Source organism: Amia ocellicauda, chromosome 20 (assembly GCF_036373705.1).
Source record: "Amia ocellicauda isolate fAmiCal2 chromosome 20, fAmiCal2.hap1, whole genome shotgun sequence".
In the NCBI taxonomy this organism is placed as follows: Eukaryota; Metazoa; Chordata; class Actinopteri; order Amiiformes; family Amiidae; genus Amia; species Amia ocellicauda.
In genome coordinates this window covers 362074-381418 of record NC_089869.1, presented here as the reverse complement: position 1 = coordinate 381418, position 19345 = coordinate 362074, and the positions used below count along the sequence as shown (strand labels likewise).

Below are 19345 nucleotides of genomic sequence, written 5' to 3'. Positions count from 1 at the left end.
TCTGGACGTTCCTGATACCCGCGCCTTAGTAATCCTGAGGTCTAAGTCTGATTGGTACTTATTCATCGTTCAACCATTTCAAACCCTTGTCACCTGACCATTGGTCCGACAGTATTAGAGATCTCACCTGCCACTCGGGAGGTTGTTGCTTGATTCGCGGCCAATGGTTATCCTCGATCTATATAGAAGAAGATGGCTATTATTGTAACAACCAGACATTTGTGTCTGTCTCTCTCTCTCACTAACTCAGTCATCTATTTATAATGATTGGTACTTCTTTCTACTTCGTCCCATCTGGACGTTCCTGATACCCGCGCCTTAGTAATCCTGAGGTCTAAGTCTGATTGGTACTTATTCATCGTTCAACCATTTCAAACCCTTGTCACCTGACCATTGGTCCGACAGTATTAGAGATCTCACCTTCCACTAGGGAGGTTGTTGCTTGATTCGCGGCCAATGGTTTTCCCCATTCTATGTAGAAGAGGATGGCTATTATTGTAACAACCAGACATTTGTGTCTGTCTCTCTCTCTCACTCACTCATCTATCTATAGAGATTGGTACCTCTTTCTACATCGTCCCATCCGGACGTTCCTGTTTCCCGTGCCTTAGTTATCCCGAGGTCTAAGTCTGATTGGTACTTATTCATCGTTCAACCATTTGAAACCCTTGTCACCTGACCATTGGTCCGACAGTGGTAGAGATCTCACCTTCCACTCGGGAGGTTGTTGCTTGATTCGCTGCCAATGGTTTTCCCCATTCTATGTAGAAGAGGATGGCTATTACTGTAACAACCAGACATTTGTGTCTGTCTCTCTCTCTCTTTCACTCACTCACTCATCTATCTATAATGATTGGTACTTCTTTCTACATCATCCCATCCGGACGTTCCTGTTTCCCGCGCCTTAGTAATCCCGAGGTCTTGGTCTGATTGGTACTTATTCCTCATTCATCCACTTGATACCCTTGTCACCTGAGCATTGGTCCTACAGTGGTAGAGATCTCAGCTGCCACGCAGGAATTCATTGCTCGATTCGCGGCCAATGGTTTTCCCCGTTCTATATAGAACAGGATGGCAAATAATTGCAACAACCAGACATTTGTGTCTGTCTCTCTCTCTCACTCACTCATCTATCTATAAAGATTGGTACCTCTTTCTACATCGTCCCATCCGGACGTTCCTGTTTCCCGTGCCTTAGTTATCCCGAGGTCTGGGTCTGATTGGTACTTTTTCCTCCTTCTGCATAGACGACGATGACTGCATCGTGCCATCCAGAAGTTCGTCTGTGCCTCATTGGCTCGTGTTGGCTGCATCATTCATGTTTTATGGGTTAAAGTTCTGATTGGTACTTATTCCTCCTTCAGCCGGTTCAAACACTTGTCACCTGAGCATTGGTCCTACATTGGTAGAGATCTCACCTGCCACTCGGGAGGTGTCTGCTTGATTCGCGGCCAATGGTTTTCCCCGTTCTATATAGTAGAGGATGGCAAATAATTGCAACAACCAGACATTTGTGTCTGTCTCACTCACTCACTCATCTATCCAATTATCTTTAAAGATTAGTACTTCTTTCCCATTCAACCACTTAAGATTTTCATAACCTTAGCATTGGTTGTTCAGTGGTAGAATTCTCGCCTGCCACGCGGGAGGCCCGGGTTCGATTCCTGGCCAATGCATTTTCCTCGTTCTGCAAAGAAGACAATGATTACATCGTCCCATACGGGCGTTACTGTAACCCTGACTTAGTAATCCCGAGATCTAAGTCTCATCGGTACTTATTCCTCGTTCACCCACTTGAAACCCTTGTCACCTGAGCATTGGTCCGACAGTGGTAGAGATCTCACCTGCCACACGGGAGGTTGTTGCTTCATTCGCGGCCAATGGTTTTCCCCATTCTATGTAGAAGAGGATGGCTATTATTGTAACAACCAGACATTTGTGTCTGTCTCTCTCTCTCTTTCACTCACTCACTCATCAATCTATAATGATTGGTACTTCTTTCTACATCATCCCATCCGGACGTTCCTGTTTCCTGCGCCTTAGTAATCCCGAGGTCATGGTCTGATTGGTACTTATTCATCGTTCAACCATTTCAAACCCTTGTCCCCTGACCATTGGTCCAACAGTGGTAGAGATCTCACCTTCCACTCGGGAGGTTGTTGCTTGATTCGCGGCCAATGGTTTTCCCCATTCTATGTAGAAGAGGATGGCTATTATTGTAACAACCAGACATTTGTGTCTGTCTCTCTCTCTCTCTCACTCACTCATCTATCTGTAAAGATTGGTACCTCTTTCTACATCGTCCCATCCAGACGTTCCTGTTTCCCGTGCCCTAGTTATCCCGAGGTCTGGGTATGATTGGAACTTATTCCTCGTTCATCCACTTGAAACCCTTGTCACCTGAGCATTTGTGCTACAGTGGTAGATATCTCACCTTCCACTCGGGAGGTTGTTGCTTGATTCGCGGCCAATGGTTATCCCCGATCTATATAGAAGAGGATGGCTATTATTGTAACAACCACACATTTGTGTCTGTCTCTCTCTCTCACTCACTCATCTATCTATAAAGATTGGTACCTCTTTCTACATCGTCCCATCCGGACGTTCCTGTTTCCCGCGCCTTAGTAATCCCGAGGTCTTGGTCTGATTGGTACTTATTCCTTGTTCATCCACTTGATACCCTTGTCACCTGAGCATTGGTCCTACAGTGGTAGAGATCTCAGCTGCCACGCAGGAATTCATTGCTCGATTCGCGGCCAATGGTTTTCCCCGTTCTATATAGAACAGGATGGCAAATAATTGCAACAACCAGACATTTGTGTCTGTCTCTCTCTCTCACTCACTCATCTATCTATAAAGATTGGTACCTCTTTCTACATCGTCCCATCCGGACGTTCCTGTTTCCCGTGCCTTAGTTATCCCGAGGTCTGGGTCTGATTGGTACTTTTTCCTCCTTCTGCATAGACGATGATGACTGCATCGTGCCATCCAGAGGTTCGTCTGTGCCTCATTGGCTCGTGTTGGCTGCATCATTCATGTTTTATGGGTTAAAGTTCTGATTGGTACTTATTCCTCCTTCAGCCGGTTCAAACATTTGTCACCTGAGCATTGGTCCTACATTGGTAGAGATCTCACCTGCCACTCGGGAGGTGTCTGCTTGATTCGCGGCCAATGGTTTTCCCCGTTCTATATAGTAGAGGATGGCAAATAATTGCAACAACCAGACATTTGTGTCTGTCTCACTCACTCACTCATCTATCCAATTATCTTTAAAGATTAGTACTTCTTTCCCATTCAACCACTTAAGATTTTCATAACCTTAGCATTGGTTGTTCAGTGGTAGAATTCTCGCCTGCCACGCGGGAGGCCCGGGTTCGATTCCCGGCCAATGCATTTTCCTCGTTCTGCAAAGAAGACAATGATTACATCGTCCCATACGGGCGTTACTGTAACCCTGACTTAGTAATCCCGAGATCTAAGTCTCATCGGTACTTATTCCTCGTTCATCCACTTGAAACCCTTGTCACCTGAGCATTGGTCCGACAGTGGTAGAGATCTCACCTGCCACACGGGAGGTTGTTGCTTCATTCGCGGCCAATGGTTTTCCCCATTCTATGTAGAAGAGGATGGCTATTATTGTAACAACCAGACATTTGTGTCTGTCTCTCTCTCTCTTTCACTCACTCACTCATCAATCTATAATGATTGGTACTTCTTTCTACATCATCCCATCCGGACGTTCCTGTTTCCTGCGCCTTAGTAATCCCGAGGTCATGGTCTGATTGGTACTTATTCATCGTTCAACCATTTCAAACCCTTGTCCCCTGACCATTGGTCCAACAGTGGTAGAGATCTCACCTTCCACTCGGGAGGTTGTTGCTTGATTCGCGGCCAATGGTTTTCCCCATTCTATGTAGAAGAGGATGGCTATTACTGTAACAACCAGACATTTGTGTCTGTCTCTCTCTCTCTCTCACTCACTCATCTATCTGTAAAGATTGGTACCTCTTTCTACATCGTCCCATCCAGACGTTCCTGTTTCCCGCGCCTTAGTAATCCCGAGGTCTTGGTCTGATTGGTACTTATTCCTCGTTCATCCACTTGATACCCTTGTCACCTGAGCATTGGTCCTACAGTGGTAGAGATCTCAGCTGCCACGCAGGAATTCATTGCTCGATTCGCGGCCAATGGTTTTCCCCGTTCTATATAGAACAGGATGGCAAATTATTGCAACAACCAGACATTTGTGTCTGTCTCTCTCTCTCACTCACTCATCTATCTAAAAAGATTGGTACCTCTTTCTACATCGTCCCATCCGGACGTTCCTGTTTCCCGTGCCTTAGTTATCCCGAGGTCTGGGTCTGATTGGTACTTTTTCCTCCTTCTGCATAGACGACGATGACTGCATCGTGCCATCCAGAGTTTCGTCTGTGCCTCATTGGCTCGTGTTGGCTGCATCATTCATGTTTTATGGGTTAAAGTTCTGATTGGTACTTATTCCTCCTTCAGCCGGTTCAAACACTTGTCACCTGAGCATTGGTCCTACATTAATAGAGATCTCACCTGCCACTCGGGAGGTGTCTGCTTGATTCGCGGCCAATGGTTTTCCCCGTTCTATATAGTAGAGGATGGCAAATAATTGCAACAACCAGACATTTGTGTCTGTCTCACTCACTCACTCATCTATCCTATAATCTATAATGATTAGTACTTCTTTCCCATTCAACCACTTAAAATTTTCATAACCTTAGCATTGGTTGTTCAGTGGTAGAATTCTCGCCTGCCACGCGGGAGGCCCGGGTTCGATTCCCGGCCAATGCATTTTCCTCGTTCTGCAAAGAAGACAATGAATACATCGTCCCATACGGGCGTTACTGTAACCCTGACTTAGTAATCCCGAGATCTAAGTTTCATCGGTACGTATTCCTCGTTCATCCACTTGAAACCCTTGTCACCTGAGCATTGGTCCGCCAGTGGTAGCGATCTCACCGGCCACTCGGGAGGTTGTTGCTTGATTCGCGGACAATGGTTATCCCCGATCTATATAGAAGAGGATGGCTATTATTGTAACAACCAGACATTTGTGTCTGTCTCTCTCTCTCACTAACTCAGTCATCTATTTATAATGATTGGTACTTCTTTCTACTTCGTCCCATCTGGACGTTCCTGATACCCGCACCTTAGTAATCCTGAGGTCTAAGTCTGATTGGTACTTATTCATCGTTCAACCATTTGAAACCCTTGTCACCTGACCATTGGTCCGACAGTGGTAGAGATCTCACCTTCCACTAGGGAGGTTTTGCTTGATTCGCGGCCAATGGTTTTCCCCATTCTATGTAGAAGAGGATGGCTATTATTGTAACAACCAGACATTTGTGTCTGTCTCTCTCTCTCTCTCACTCACTCATCTATCTGTAAAGATTGGTACCTCTTTCTACATCGTCCCATCCAGACGTTCCTGTTTCCCGTGCCCTAGTTATCCCGAGGTCTGGGTATGATTGGAACTTATTCCTCGTTCATCCACTTGAAACCCTTGTCACCTGAGCATTTGTGCTACAGTGGTAGATATCTCACCTTCCACTCGGGAGGTTGTTGCTTGATTCGCGGCCAATGGTTATCCCCGATCTATATAGAAGAGGATGGCTATTATTGTAACAACCACACATTTGTGTCTGTCTCTCTCTCTCACTCACTCATCTATCTATAAAGATTGGTACCTCTTTCTACATCGTCCCATCCGGACGTTCCTGTTTCCCGCGCCTTAGTAATCCCGAGGTCTTGGTCTGATTGGTACTTATTCATCGTTCAACCATTTGAAACCCTTGTGACCTGAGCATTGGTCCTACAGTGGTAGAGATCTCACCTGCCACTCGGAGGTGTCTGCTTGATTCGTGGCCAATTTTTTTCTCCGTTCTATATAGAAGAGGATGGGAATTATTGTAACAACCAGACATTTGTGTCTGTCTCTCTCTCTCTTTCACTCACTCACTCATCTATATATAATGATTGGTACTTCTTTCTACATCATCCCATCCGGACGTTCCTGTTTCCCGCGCCTTAGTAATCCCGAGGTCTTGGTCTGATTGGTACTTATTCATCGTTCAACCATTTGAAACCCTTGTCACCTGACCATTGGTCCAACAGTGGTAGAGATCTCACCTTCCACTTGGGAGGTTGTTGCTTGATTCGCAGCCAATGGTTTTCCCAATTCTATGTAGAAGAGGATGGCTATTATTGTAACAACCAGACATTTGTGTCTTTCTGTCTCTCTCTCTCACTAACTCAGTCATCTATTTATAATGATTGGTCCTTCTTTCTACTTCGTCCCATCTGGACGTTCCTGATACCCACACCTTAGTAATCCTGAGGTCTGGGTCTGATTGGTACTTTTTCCTCCATCTGCATAGACGACGATGACTGCATCGTGCCATCCAGAGGTTCGTCTGTGCCTCATTGGCTCGTGTTGGCTGCATCATTCATGTTTTATGGGTTAAAGTTCTGATTGGTACTTATTCCTCCTTCAGCCGGTTCAAACACTTATCACCTGAGAATTGGTCCTACAGTGGTAGAGATCTCACCTGCCACTGGGGAGGTGTCTGCTTGATTCGCGGCCAATTATTTTCTCCGATCTATATAGAAGAGGTTGGCTATTATTGTAACAACCGGACATTTGTCTCTCTCTCTCTGTCACTCACTCACTCATCTATCTATAATGATTGTTACTTATTCCTCGTTCAACTACTCGAAACCCTTGTCACCTGAGCATTGGTCCTACAGACGTAGAGACCTCACCTGCCACTCGGGAGGCCTTTGCTTGATTCGCGGCCAATGGTTTTCCCCGTTCTATATAGTAGAGGATGGCAAATCATTGCAACAACCAGACATTTGTGTCTGTCTCACTCACTCACTCATCTATCCTATTATCTATAATGATTAGTACTTCTATCCCATTCAACCACTTAAGATTTTCATAACCTGAGCATTGGTTGTTCAGTGGTAGAGTTCTCGCCTGTCACGCGGGAGGCCCGGGTTCGATTCGCGGCCAATGCATTTTCCTCGTTCTGCAAAGAAGACAAGATTACATCGTCCCATCCGGACGTTACTGTAACCCGTGACTTAGTATTCCCGAGATCTAAGTCTCATCGGTACTTATTCCTCGTTCATCCACTTGAAACCCTTGTCACCTGAGCATTTGTGCTACAGTGGTAGAGATCTCACCTGCCACTCGGGAGGTTGTTGCTTGATTCGCAGCCAATGGTTTTCCCCATGCTATGTAGAAGAGGATGGCTATTATTGTAACAACCAGACATTTGTGTCTGTCTCTCTCTCTCTTTCACTCACTCATCTATCTATAATGATTGGTACTTCTTTCTACATCATCCCATCCGGACGTTCCTGATACCCGCGCCTTAGTAATCCTGAGGTCTGGGTCTGATTGGTACTTTTTCCTCCTTCTGCATAGACGACGATGACTGCATCGTGCCATCCAGAGGTTCGTCTGTGCCTCATTGGCTCGTGTTGGCTGCATCATTCATGTTTTATGGGTTAAAGTTCTGATTGGTACTTATTCCTCCTTCAGCCGGTTCAAACACTTATCACCTGAGAATTGGTCCTACAGTGGTTGAGATCTCACCTGCCACTCGGGAGGTTGTTGCTTGATTCGCGGCCAATTTTTTTCTCCGTTCTATATAGAAGAGGTTAGCTATTATTGTTACAACCAGACATTTGTCTCTCTCTCTCTGTCACTCACTCACTCATCTATCTATAATGATTGGTACTTCTTTCTACATCATCCCATCCGGACGTTCCTGTTTCCCGCGCCTTAGTAATACCGAGGTCTTGGTCTGATTGGTACTTATTCATCGTTCAACCATTTCAAACCCTTGTCACCTGACCATTGGTCCGACAGTATTAGAAATCTCACCTGCCACTCGGGAGGTTGTTGCTTGATTCGCGGCCAATGGTTATCCTCGATCTATATAGAAGAGGATGGCTATTATTGTAACAACCAGACATTTGTGTCTGTCTCTCTCTCTCTTTCACTCACTCATCTATCTATAATGATTGTTACTTATTCCTTGTTCAACCACTCGAAACCCTTGTCACCTGAGCATTGGTCCTACAGACGTAGAGACCTCACCTGCTACTCGGGAGGCCTTTGCTTGATTCGCGGCCAATGGTTTTCCCCGTTCTATATAGTAGAGGATGGCAAATAATTGCAACAACCAGACATTTGTGTCTGTCTCACTCACTCACTCATCTATCCAATTATCTTTAATGATTGGTACTTCTTTCACATTCAACCACTTTAGATTTTCATAACCTGAGCATTGGTTGTTCAGTTGTAGAATTCTCGCCTGCCACGCGGGAGACCCGGGTTCGATTCCCGGCCAATGCATTTTCCTCATTCTGCAAAGAAGACAATGATTACATCGTCCCATCCGGACGATACTGTAACCCGTGACTTAGTAATCCCGAGATCTAAGTCTCATCGGTACTTATTCCTCTTTCATCCACTTGAAACCCTTGTCACCTGAGCATTTGTGCTACAGTGGTAGAGATCTCACCATCCACTCGGGAGGTTGTTGCTTGATTCGCGGCCAATGGTTATCCTCGATCTATACAGAAGAGGATGGCTATTATTGTAACAACCAGACATTTGTGTCTGTCCCTCTCTCTCACTCACTCACTCACTCATCTATCTATATTGATTGGTATTTCTTTCTACTTCATCCCATCTGGACGTTCCTGTTTCCCGTGCCTTAGTTATCCTGAGGTCTGGGTCTGATTGGTACTTTTTCCTCCTTCTGCATAGACGACGATGACTGCATCATGCCATCCAGAGGTTCGTCTGTGCCTCATTGGCTCGTGTTGGCTGCATCATTTATGTTTAATGGGTTAAAGTTCTGATTGGTACTTATTCCTCGTTCAGCCGGTTCAAACACTTATCACCTGAGAATTGGTCCTACAGTGGTAGAGATCTCACCTGCCACTCGGGAGGTGTCTGCTTGATTCGCGGCCAATTTTTTTCTCCGTTCTATATAGAAGAGGTTAGCTATTATTGTAACAACCAGACATTTGTCTCTCTCTCTCTGTCACTCACTCACTCATCTATCTATAATGATTGTTACTTATTCCTTGTTCAACTACTCGAAACCCTTGTCACCTGAGCATTGGTCCTACAGACGTAGAGGCCTCACCTGCCACTCGGGAGGCCTTTGCTTGATTCGCGGCCAATGGTTTTCCTCGTTCTATATAGTAGAGGATGGCAAATCATTGCAACAACCAGACATTTGTGTCTGTCTCTCTCTCTCTCTCACTTACTCTGTCATATATTTATAATGATTGGTACTTCTTTCTACTTCGTCCCATCTGGACGTTCCTGATACCCGCGCCTTTGTAATCCTGAGGTCTGGGTCTGATTGGAACTATTTCCTCCTTCTGCATAGACGATGATGACTGCATCGTGCCATCCAGAGGTTCGTCTGTGCCTCATTGGCTCGTGTTGGCTGAATCATTCATGTTTTATGGGTTAAAGTTCTAATTGGTACTTATTCCTCCTTCAGCCGGTTCAAACACCTATCACCAGAGAATTGGTCCTACAGTGGTAGAGATCTCACCTGCCACTCGGAGGTGTCTGCTTGATTCGTGGCTAATTTTTTTCTCCGTTGAATATAGAAGAGGATGGGAATTATTGTAACAACCAGACATTTGTGTCTGTCTCTCTCTCTCTCTTTCACTCACTCACTCATCTATCTATTATGATTGGTACTTCTTTCTACATCATCCCATCCGGACATTACTGTAACCTGTGACTTAGTAATCCCGAGATCTAAGTCTCATCGTTACTTATTCCTCTTTCATCCACTTGAAACCCTTGTCACCTGAGCATTTGTGCTACAGTGGTAGCGATCTCACCGGCCACTCGGGAGGTTGTTGCTTGATTCGCGGACAATGGTTATCCCCGATCTATATAGAAGAGGATGGCTATTATTGTAACAACCAGACATTTGTGTCTGTCTCTCTCTCTCACTAACTCAGTCATTTATTTATAATGATTGGTACTTCTTTCTACTTCGTCCCATCTGGACGTTCCTGATACCCGCGCCTTAGTAATCCTGAGGTCTAAGTCTGATTGGTACTTATTCATCGTTCAACCATTTGAAACCCTTGTCACCTGACCATTGGTCCGACAGTGGTAGAGATCTCACCTTCCACTAGGGAGGTTTTGCTTGATTCGCGGCCAATGGTTTTCCCCATTCTATGTAGAAGAGGATGGCTATTATTGTAACAACCAGACATTTGTGTCTGTCTCTCTCTCTCACTCACTCATCTATCTATAAAGATTGGTACCTCTTTCTACATCGCCCCATCCGGACGTTCCTGTTTCCAGTGCCTTAGTTATCCCGAGGTCTGGGTGTGATTGGAACTTATTCCTCTTTCTTCCACTTGAAACCCTTGTCACCTGAGCATTGGTCCGACAGTGGTAGCGATCTCACCTACCACTCGGGAGGTTGTTGCTTGATTCGCGGACAATGGTTATCCCCGATCTATATAGAAGAGGATGGCTATTATTGTAACAACCAGACATTTGTGTCTGTCTCTCTCTCTCACTCACTCATCTATCTATAGAGATTGGTACCTCTTTCTACATCGTCCCATCCGGACGTTCCTGCTTCCCGCGCCTTAGTAATCCTGAGGTCTGGGTCTGATTGGTAATTTTTCCTCCTTCTGCATAGACGACGATGACTGCATCGTGCCATCCAGAGGTTCGTCTGTGCCTCATTGGCTTGTGTTGGCTGCATCATTCATGTTTAATGGGTTAAAGTTCTGATTGGTACTTATTCCTCCTTCAGCCGGTTCAAACACTTATCACCTGAGAATTGGTCCTACAGTGGTAGAGATCTCACCTGCAACTCGGGAGGTGTCTGCTTGATTCGCGGCCAATTTTTTTCTCCGTTCTATGTAGAAGAGGTTAGCTATTATTGTAACAACCAGACATTTGTCTCTCTCTCTCTGTCACTCACTCACTCATCTATCTATAATGATTGTTACTTATTCCTTGTTCAACTACTCGAAACCCTTGTCACCTGAGCATTGGTCCTACAGACGTAGAGACCTCACCTGCCACTCGGGAGGCCTTTGCTTGATTCGCGGCCAATGGTTTTCCTCGTTCTATATAGTAGAGGATGGCAAATCATTGCAACAACCAGACATTTGTGTCTGTCTCTCTCTCTCTCTCACTTACTCTGTCATCTATTTATAATGATTGGTACTTCTTTCTACTTCGTCCCATCTGGACGTTCCTGATACCCGCGCCTTTGTAATCCTGAGGTCTGGGTCTGATTGGTACTTTTTCCTCCTTCTGCATAGACGATGATGACTGCATCGTGCCATCCAGAGGTTCGTCTGTGCCTCATTGGCTCGTGTTGGCTGCATCATTCATGTTTTGTGGGTTAAAGTTCTGATTGGTACTTATTCCTCCTTCAGCCGGTTCAAACACCTATCACCTGAGAATTGGTCCTACAGTGGTAGAGATCTCACCTGCCACTCGGAGGTGTCTGCTTGATTCGCGGCCAATGGTTTTCCCCATTCTATGTAGAAGAGGATGGCTATTATTGTAACAACCAGACATTTGTGTCTGTCTCTCTCTCTCACTCACTCATCTATCTATAAAGATTGGTACCTCTTTCTACATCGCCCCATCCGGACGTTCCTGTTTCCAGTGCCTTAGTTATCCCGAGGTCTGGGTGTGATTGGAACTTATTCCTCTTTCTTCCACTTGAAACCCTTGTCACCTGAGCATTGGTCCGACAGTGGTAGCGATCTCACCTACCACTCGGGAGGTTGTTGCTTGATTCGCGGACAATGGTTATCCCCGATCTATATAGAAGAGGATGGCTATTATTGTAACAACCAGACATTTGTGTCTGTCTCTCTCTCTCACTCACTCATCTATCTATAGAGATTGGTACCTCTTTCTACATCGTCCCATCCGGACGTTCCTGCTTCCCGTGCCTTAGTTATCCCGAGGTCTAAGTCTGATTGGTACTTATTCATCGTTCAACCATTTGAACCCTTGTCACCTGACCATTGGTCCGACAGTGGTAGAGATCTCACCTTCCATTCGGGAGGTTGTTGCTTGATTCGCGGCCAATGGTTTTCCCCATTCTATGTAGAAGAGGATGGCTATTATTGTAACAACCAGACATTTGTGTCTGTCTCTCTCTCTCTTTCACTCACTCACTCATCTATCTATAATGATTGGTACCTCTTTCTACATCATCCCATCCGGACGTTCCTGTTTCCCGCGCCTTAGTAATCCCGAGGTCTTGGTCTGATTGGTACTTATTCCTCGTTCATCCACTTGATACCCTTGTCACCTGAGCATTGGTCCTACAGTGGTAGAGATCTCAGCTGCCACGCAGGAATTCATTGCTCGATTCGCGGCCAATGGTTTTCCCCGTTCTATATAGAACAGGATGGCAAATAATTGCAAAAACCAGACATTTGTGTCTGTCTCTCTCTCTCACTCACTCATCTATCTAAAAAGATTGGTACCTCTTTCTACATCGTCCCGTCCGGACGTTCCTGTTTCCCGTGCCTTAGTTATCCCGAGGTCTGGGTCTGATTGGTACTTTTTCCTCCTTCTGCATAGACGACGATGACTGCATCGTGCCATCCAGAGGTTCGTCTGTGCCTCATTGGCTCGTGTTGGCTGCATCATTCATGTTTTATGGGTTAAAGTTCTGATTGGTACTTATTCCTCCTTCAGTCGGTTCAAACACTTGTCACCTGAGCATTGGTCCTACAGTGGTAGAGATCTCACCTGCCACTCGGGAGGTGTCTGCTTGATTCGCGGCCAATGGTTTTCCCCGTTCTATATAGTAGAGGATGGCAAATAATTGCTACAACCAGACATTTGTGTCTGTCTCACTCACTCACTCATCTATCCAATTATCTTTAATGATTAGTACTTCTTTCCCATTCAACCACTTAAGATTTTCATAACCTGAGCATTGGTTGTTCAGTGGTAGAATTCTCGGCTGCCACGCGGGAGGCCTGGGTTCGATTCCCGACCAATGCATTTTCCTCGTTCTGCAAAGAAGACAATGATTACATCGTCCCATCCGGACGTTACTGTAACCCGTGACTTAGTAATCCCGAGATCTAAGTCTCATCGGTACTTATTCCTCTTTCATCCACTTGAAACCCTTGTCACCTGAGCATTTGTGCTACAGTGGTAGAGATCTCACCATCCACTCGGGAGGTTGTTGCTTGATTCGAGGCCAATGGTTATCCTCGATCTATATAGAAGAGGATGGCTATTATTGTAACAACCAGACATTTGTGTCTGTCTCTCTCTCTCTTTCACTCACTCACTCATCTATCTATAATGATTGGTACTTCTTTCTACTTCATCCCATCTGGACGTTCCTGATACCCGCTCCTTAGTAATCCTGAGGTCTGGGTCTGATTGGTACTTTTTCCTCCTTCTGCATAGACGACGATGACTGCATCGTGCCATCCAGAGTTTCGTCTGTGCCTCATTGGCTCGTGTTGGCTGCATCATTCATGTTTAATGGGTTAAAGTTCTGATTGGTACTTATTCCTCGTTCAGCCGGTTCAAACACTTATCACCTGAGAATTGGTCCTACAGTGGTAGAGATCTCACCTGCCACTCGGGAGGTGTCTGCTTGATTCGCGGCCAATTTTTTTCTCCGTTCTATATAGAAGAGGTTAGCTATTATTGTAACAACCAGACATTTGTCTCTCTCTCTCTGTCACTCACTCACTCATCTATCTATAATGATTGTTACTTATTCCTCTTTCATCCACTTGAAACCCTTGTCACCTGAGCATTTGTGCTACAGTGGTAGCGATCTCACCGGCCACTCGGGAGGTTGTTGCTTGATTCGCGGACAATGGTTATCCCCGATCTATATAGAAGAGGATGGCTATTATTGTAACAACCAGACATTTGTGTCTGTCTCTCTCTCTCTCTCACTTACTCTGTCATCTATTTATAATGATTGGTACTTCTTTCTACTTCGTCCCATCTGGACGTTCCTGATACCCGCGCCTTAGTAATCCTGAGGTCTAAGTCTGATTGTTACTTATTCATCGTTCAACCATTTGAAACCCTTGTCACCTGACCATTGGTCCGACAGTGGTAGAGATCTCACCTTCCACTAGGGAGGTTTTGCTTGATTCGCGGCCAATGGTTTTCCCCATTCTATGTAGAAGAGGATGGCTATTATTGTAACAACCAGACATTTGTGTCTGTCTCTCTCTCTCTTTCACTCACTCACTCATCTATCTATAATGATTGTTACTTATTCGTTGTTCAACTACTCGAAACCCTTGTCACCTGAGCATTGGTCCTACAGACGTAGAGACCTCACCTGCCACTCGGGAGGTTGTTGCTTGATTCACGGCCAATGGTTATCCTCGATCTATATGGAAGAGGATGGCTATTATTGTAACAACCAGACATTTGTGTCTTTCTGTCTCTCTCGCTCACTAACTCAGTCATCTATTTATAATGATTGGTACTTCTTTCTACTTCATCCAATCTGGACGTTCCTGATACCCGCGCCTTAGTAATCCTGAGGTCTGGGTCTGATTGGTAATTTTTCCTCCTTCTGCATAGACGACGATGACTGCATCGTGCCATCCAGAGGTTCGTCTGTGCCTCATTGGCTTGTGTTGGCTGCATCATTCATGTTTAATGGGTTAAAGTTCTGATTGGTACTTATTCCTCCTTCAGCCGGTTCAAACACTTATCACCTGAGAATTGGTCCTACAGTGGTAGAGATCTCACCTGCAACTCGGGAGGTGTCTGCTTGATTCGCGGCCAATTTTTTTCTCCGTTCTATGTAGAAGAGGTTAGCTATTATTGTAACAACCAGACATTTGTCTCTCTCTCTCTGTCACTCACTCACTCATCTATCTGTAATGATTGTTACTTATTCCTTGTTCAACTACTCGAAACCCTTGTCACCTGAGCATTGGTCCTACAGACGTAGAGACCTCACCTGCCACTCGGGAGGCCTTTGCTTGATTCGCGGCCAATGGTTTTCCTCGTTCTATATAGTAGAGGATGGCAAATCATTGCAACAACCAGACATTTGTGTCTGTCTCTCTCTCTCTCTCACTTACTCTGTCATCTATTTATAATGATTGGTACTTCTTTCTACTTCGTCCCATCTGGACGTTCCTGATACCCGCGCCTTTGTAATCCTGAGGTCTGGGTCTGATTGGTACTTTTTCCTCCTTCTGCATAGACGATGATGACTGCATCGTGCCATCCAGAGGTTCGTCTGTGCCTCATTGGCTCGTGTTGGCTGCATCATTCATGTTTTGTGGGTTAAAGTTCTGATTGGTACTTATTCCTCCTTCAGCCGGTTCAAACACCTATCACCTGAGAATTGGTCCTACAGTGGTAGAGATCTCACCTGCCACTCGGAGGTGTCTGCTTGATTCGCGGCCAATGGTTTTCCCCATTCTATGTAGAAGAGGATGGCTATTATTGTAACAACCAGACATTTGTGTCTGTCTCTCTCTCTCACTCACTCATCTATCTATAAAGATTGGTACCTCTTTCTACATCGCCCCATCCGGACGTTCCTGTTTCCAGTGCCTTAGTTATCCCGAGGTCTGGGTGTGATTGGAACTTATTCCTCTTTCTTCCACTTGAAACCCTTGTCACCTGAGCATTGGTCCGACAGTGGTAGCGATCTCACCTACCACTCGGGAGGTTGTTGCTTGATTCGCGGACAATGGTTATCCCCGATCTATATAGAAGAGGATGGCTATTATTGTAACAACCAGACATTTGTGTCTGTCTCTCTCTCTCACTCACTCATCTATCTATAGAGATTGGTACCTCTTTCTACATCGTCCCATCCGGACGTTCCTGCTTCCCGTGCCTTAGTTATCCCGAGGTCTAAGTCTGATTGGTACTTATTCATCGTTCAACCATTTGAACCCTTGTCACCTGACCATTGGTCCGACAGTGGTAGAGATCTCACCATCCACTCGGGAGGTTGTTGCTTCATTCGCGGCCAATGGTTTTCCAAATTGTATGTAGAAGAGGATGGCTATTATTGTAACAACCAGACATTTGTGTCTGTCTCTCTCTCTCTTTCACTCACTCACTCATCAATCTATAATGATTGGTACTTCTTTCTACATCATCCCATCCGGACGTTCCTGTTTCCTGCGCCTTAGTAATCCCGAGGTCATGGTCTGATTGGTACTTATTCATCGTTCAACCATTTCAAACCCTTGTCACCTGACCATTGGTCCGACAGTGGTAGAGATCTCACCTTCCACTAGGGAGGTTGTTGCTTGATTCGCGGCCAATGGTTTTCCCCATTCTATGTAGAAGAGGATGGCAAATATTTGCTACAACCAGACATTTGTGTCTGTCTCACTCACTCACTCATCTATCCAATTATCTTTAATGATTAGTACTTCTTTCCCATTCAACCACTTAAGATTTTCATAACCTGAGCATTGGTTGTTCAGTGGTAGAATTCTCGGCTGCCACGCGGGCGGCCTGGGTTCGATTCCCGGCCAATGCATTTTCCTCGTTCTGCAAAGACGACAATGATTACATCGTCCCATCCGGACGTTACTGTAACCCGTGACTTAGTAATCCCGAGATCTAAGTCTCATCGGTACTTATTCCTCTTTCATCCACTTGAAACCCTTGTCACCTGAGCATTTGTGCTACAGTGGTAGAGATCTCACCATCCACTCGGGAGGTTGTTGCTTGATTCGAGGCCAATGGTTATCCTCGATCTATATAGAAGAGGATGGCTATTATTGTAACAACCAGACATTTGTGTCTGTCTCTCTCTCTCTTTCACTCACTCACTCATCTATCTATAATGATTGGTACTTCTTTCTACTTCATCCCATCTGGACGTTCCTGATACCCGCGCCTTAGTAATCCTGAGGTCTGGGTCTGATTGGTACTTTTTCCTCCTTCTGCATAGACGACGATGACTGCATCGTGCCATCCAGAGTTTCGTCTGTGCCTCATTGGCTCGTGTTGGCTGCATCATTCATGTTTAATGGGTTAAAGTTCTGATTGGTACTTATTCCTCGTTCAGCCGGTTCAAACACTTATCACCTGAGAATTGGTCCTACAGTGGTAGAGATCTCACCTGCCACTCGGGAGGTGTCTGCTTGATTCGCGGCCAATTTTTTTCTCCGTTCTATATAGAAGAGGTTAGCTATTATTGTAACAACCAGACATTTGTCTCTCTCTCTCTGTCACTCACTCACTCATCTATCTATAATGATTGTTACTTATTCCTTGTTCAACTACTCGAAACCCTTGTCACCTGAGCATTGGTCCTACAGACGTAGAGGCCTCACCTGCCACTCGGGAGGCCTTTGCTTGATTCGCGGCCAATGGTTTTCCTCGTTCTATATAGTAGAGGATGGCAAATCATTGCAACAACCAGACATTTGTGTCTGTCTCTCTCTCTCTCTCACTTACTCTGTCATCTATTTATAATGATTGGTACTTCTTTCTACTTCGTCCCATCTGGACGTTCCTGATACCCGCGCCTTTGTAATCCTGAGGTCTGGGTCTGATTGGTACTTTTTCCACCTTCTGCATAGACGATAATGACTGCATCGTGCCATCCAGAGGTTCGTCTGTGCCTCATTGGCACATGTTGGCTGAATCATTCATGTTTTATGGGTTAAAGTTCTGATTGGTACTTATTCCTCCTTCAGCCGGTTCAAACACCTATCACCTGAGAATTGGTCCTACAGTGGTAGAGATGTCACCTGCCACTCAGAGGTGTCTGCTTGATTCGTGGCCAATTTTTTTCTCCGTTCTATATAGAAGAGGATGGGAATTATTGTAACAACCAGACATTTGTGTCTGTCTCTCTCTCTCTCTTTCACTCACTCACTCATCTATCTATAATGATTGGTACTTCTTTCTACATCATCCCATCCGGACGTTACTGTAACCTGTGACTTAGTAATCCCGAGATCTAAGTCTCATCGTTACTTATTCCTCGTTCATCCACTTGAAACCCTTGTCACCTGACCATTGGTCCGACAGTGGTAGAGATCTCACCTTCCACTAGGGAGGTTGTTGCTTGATTCGCGGCCAATGGTTTTCCCCATTCTATGTAGAAGAGGATGGCTATTATTGTAACAACCAGACATTTGTGTCTGTCTCTCTCTCTCTCTTTCACTCACTCACTCATCAATCTATAATGATTGGTACTTCTTTCTACATCATCCCATCCGGACGTTCCTGTTTCCTGCGCCATAGTAATCCCGAGGTCATGGTCTGATTGGTACTTATTCATCGTTCAACCATTTCAAACCCTTGTCACCTGACCATTGGTCCAACAGTGGTAGAGATCTCACCTTCCACTCGGGAGGTTGTTGCTTGATTCGCGGCCAATGGTTTTCCCCATTCTATGTAGAAGAGGATGGCTATTATTGTAACAACCAGACATTTGTGTCTGTCTCTCTATCTCTCTCACTCACTCATCTATCTGTAAAGATTGGTACCTCTTTCTACATCGTCCCATCCAGACGTTCCTGTTTCCCGTGCCCTAGTTATCCCGAGGTCTGGGTATGATTGGAACTTATTCCTCGTTCATCCACTTGAAACCCTTGTCACCTGAGCATTTGTGCTACAGTGGTAGATATCTCACCTTCCACTCGGGAGGTTGTTGCTTGATTCGCGGCCAATGGTTATCCCCGATCTATATAGAAGAGGATGGCTATTATTGTAACAACCACACATTTGTGTCTGTCTCTCTCTCTCACTCACTCATCTATCTATAAAGATTGGTACCTCTTTCTACATCGTCCCATCCGGACGTTCCTGTTTCCCGCGCCTTAGTAATCCCGAGGTCTTGGTCTGATTGGTACTTATTCCTCGTTCATCCACTTGATACCCTTGTCACCTGAGCATTGGTCCTACAGTGGTAGAGATCTCAGCAGCCACGCAGGAATTCATTGCTCGATTCGCGGCCAATGGTTTTCCCCGTTCTATATAGAACAGGATGGCAAATAATTGCAACAACCAGACATTTGTGTCTGTCTCTCTCTCTCACTCACTCATCTATCTATAAAGATTGGTACCTCTTTCTACATCGTCCCATCCGGACGTTCCTGTTTCCCGTGCCTTAGTTATCCCGAGGTCTGGGTCTGATTGGTACTTTTTCCGCCTTCTGCATAGACGATGATGACTGCATCGTGCCATCCAGAGGTTCGTCTGTGCCTCATTGGCTCGTGTTGGCTGCATCATTCATGTTTTATGGGTTAAAGTTCTGATTGGTACTTATTCTTCCTT

General features: G+C 45.3%; 5 non-coding genes across 5 annotated transcripts; all 5 read left to right on the top strand.

Annotated features, from left to right (window-relative positions):
* The first annotated feature begins 1605 nt into the window (after positions 1–1605).
* On the top strand, positions 1606–1676 carry trnag-gcc (transfer RNA glycine (anticodon GCC)). The gene has a single exon. It is a non-coding gene; the product is annotated as a tRNA-Gly (tRNA).
* Positions 1677–3322: 1646 nt separating this feature from the next.
* Positions 3323–3393, top strand: trnag-gcc (transfer RNA glycine (anticodon GCC)). Its single transcript has one exon. It is a non-coding gene; the product is annotated as a tRNA-Gly (tRNA).
* A 1357-nt stretch (positions 3394–4750) lies between these two features.
* trnag-gcc (transfer RNA glycine (anticodon GCC)) lies at positions 4751–4821 on the top strand. The gene has a single exon. It is a non-coding gene; the product is annotated as a tRNA-Gly (tRNA).
* A 3506-nt stretch (positions 4822–8327) lies between these two features.
* On the top strand, positions 8328–8398 carry trnag-gcc (transfer RNA glycine (anticodon GCC)). The gene has a single exon. It is a non-coding gene; the product is annotated as a tRNA-Gly (tRNA).
* Positions 8399–16518: 8120 nt separating this feature from the next.
* trnag-gcc (transfer RNA glycine (anticodon GCC)) lies at positions 16519–16589 on the top strand. Its single transcript has one exon. It is a non-coding gene; the product is annotated as a tRNA-Gly (tRNA).
* Positions 16590–19345: the final 2756 nt, after the last annotated feature.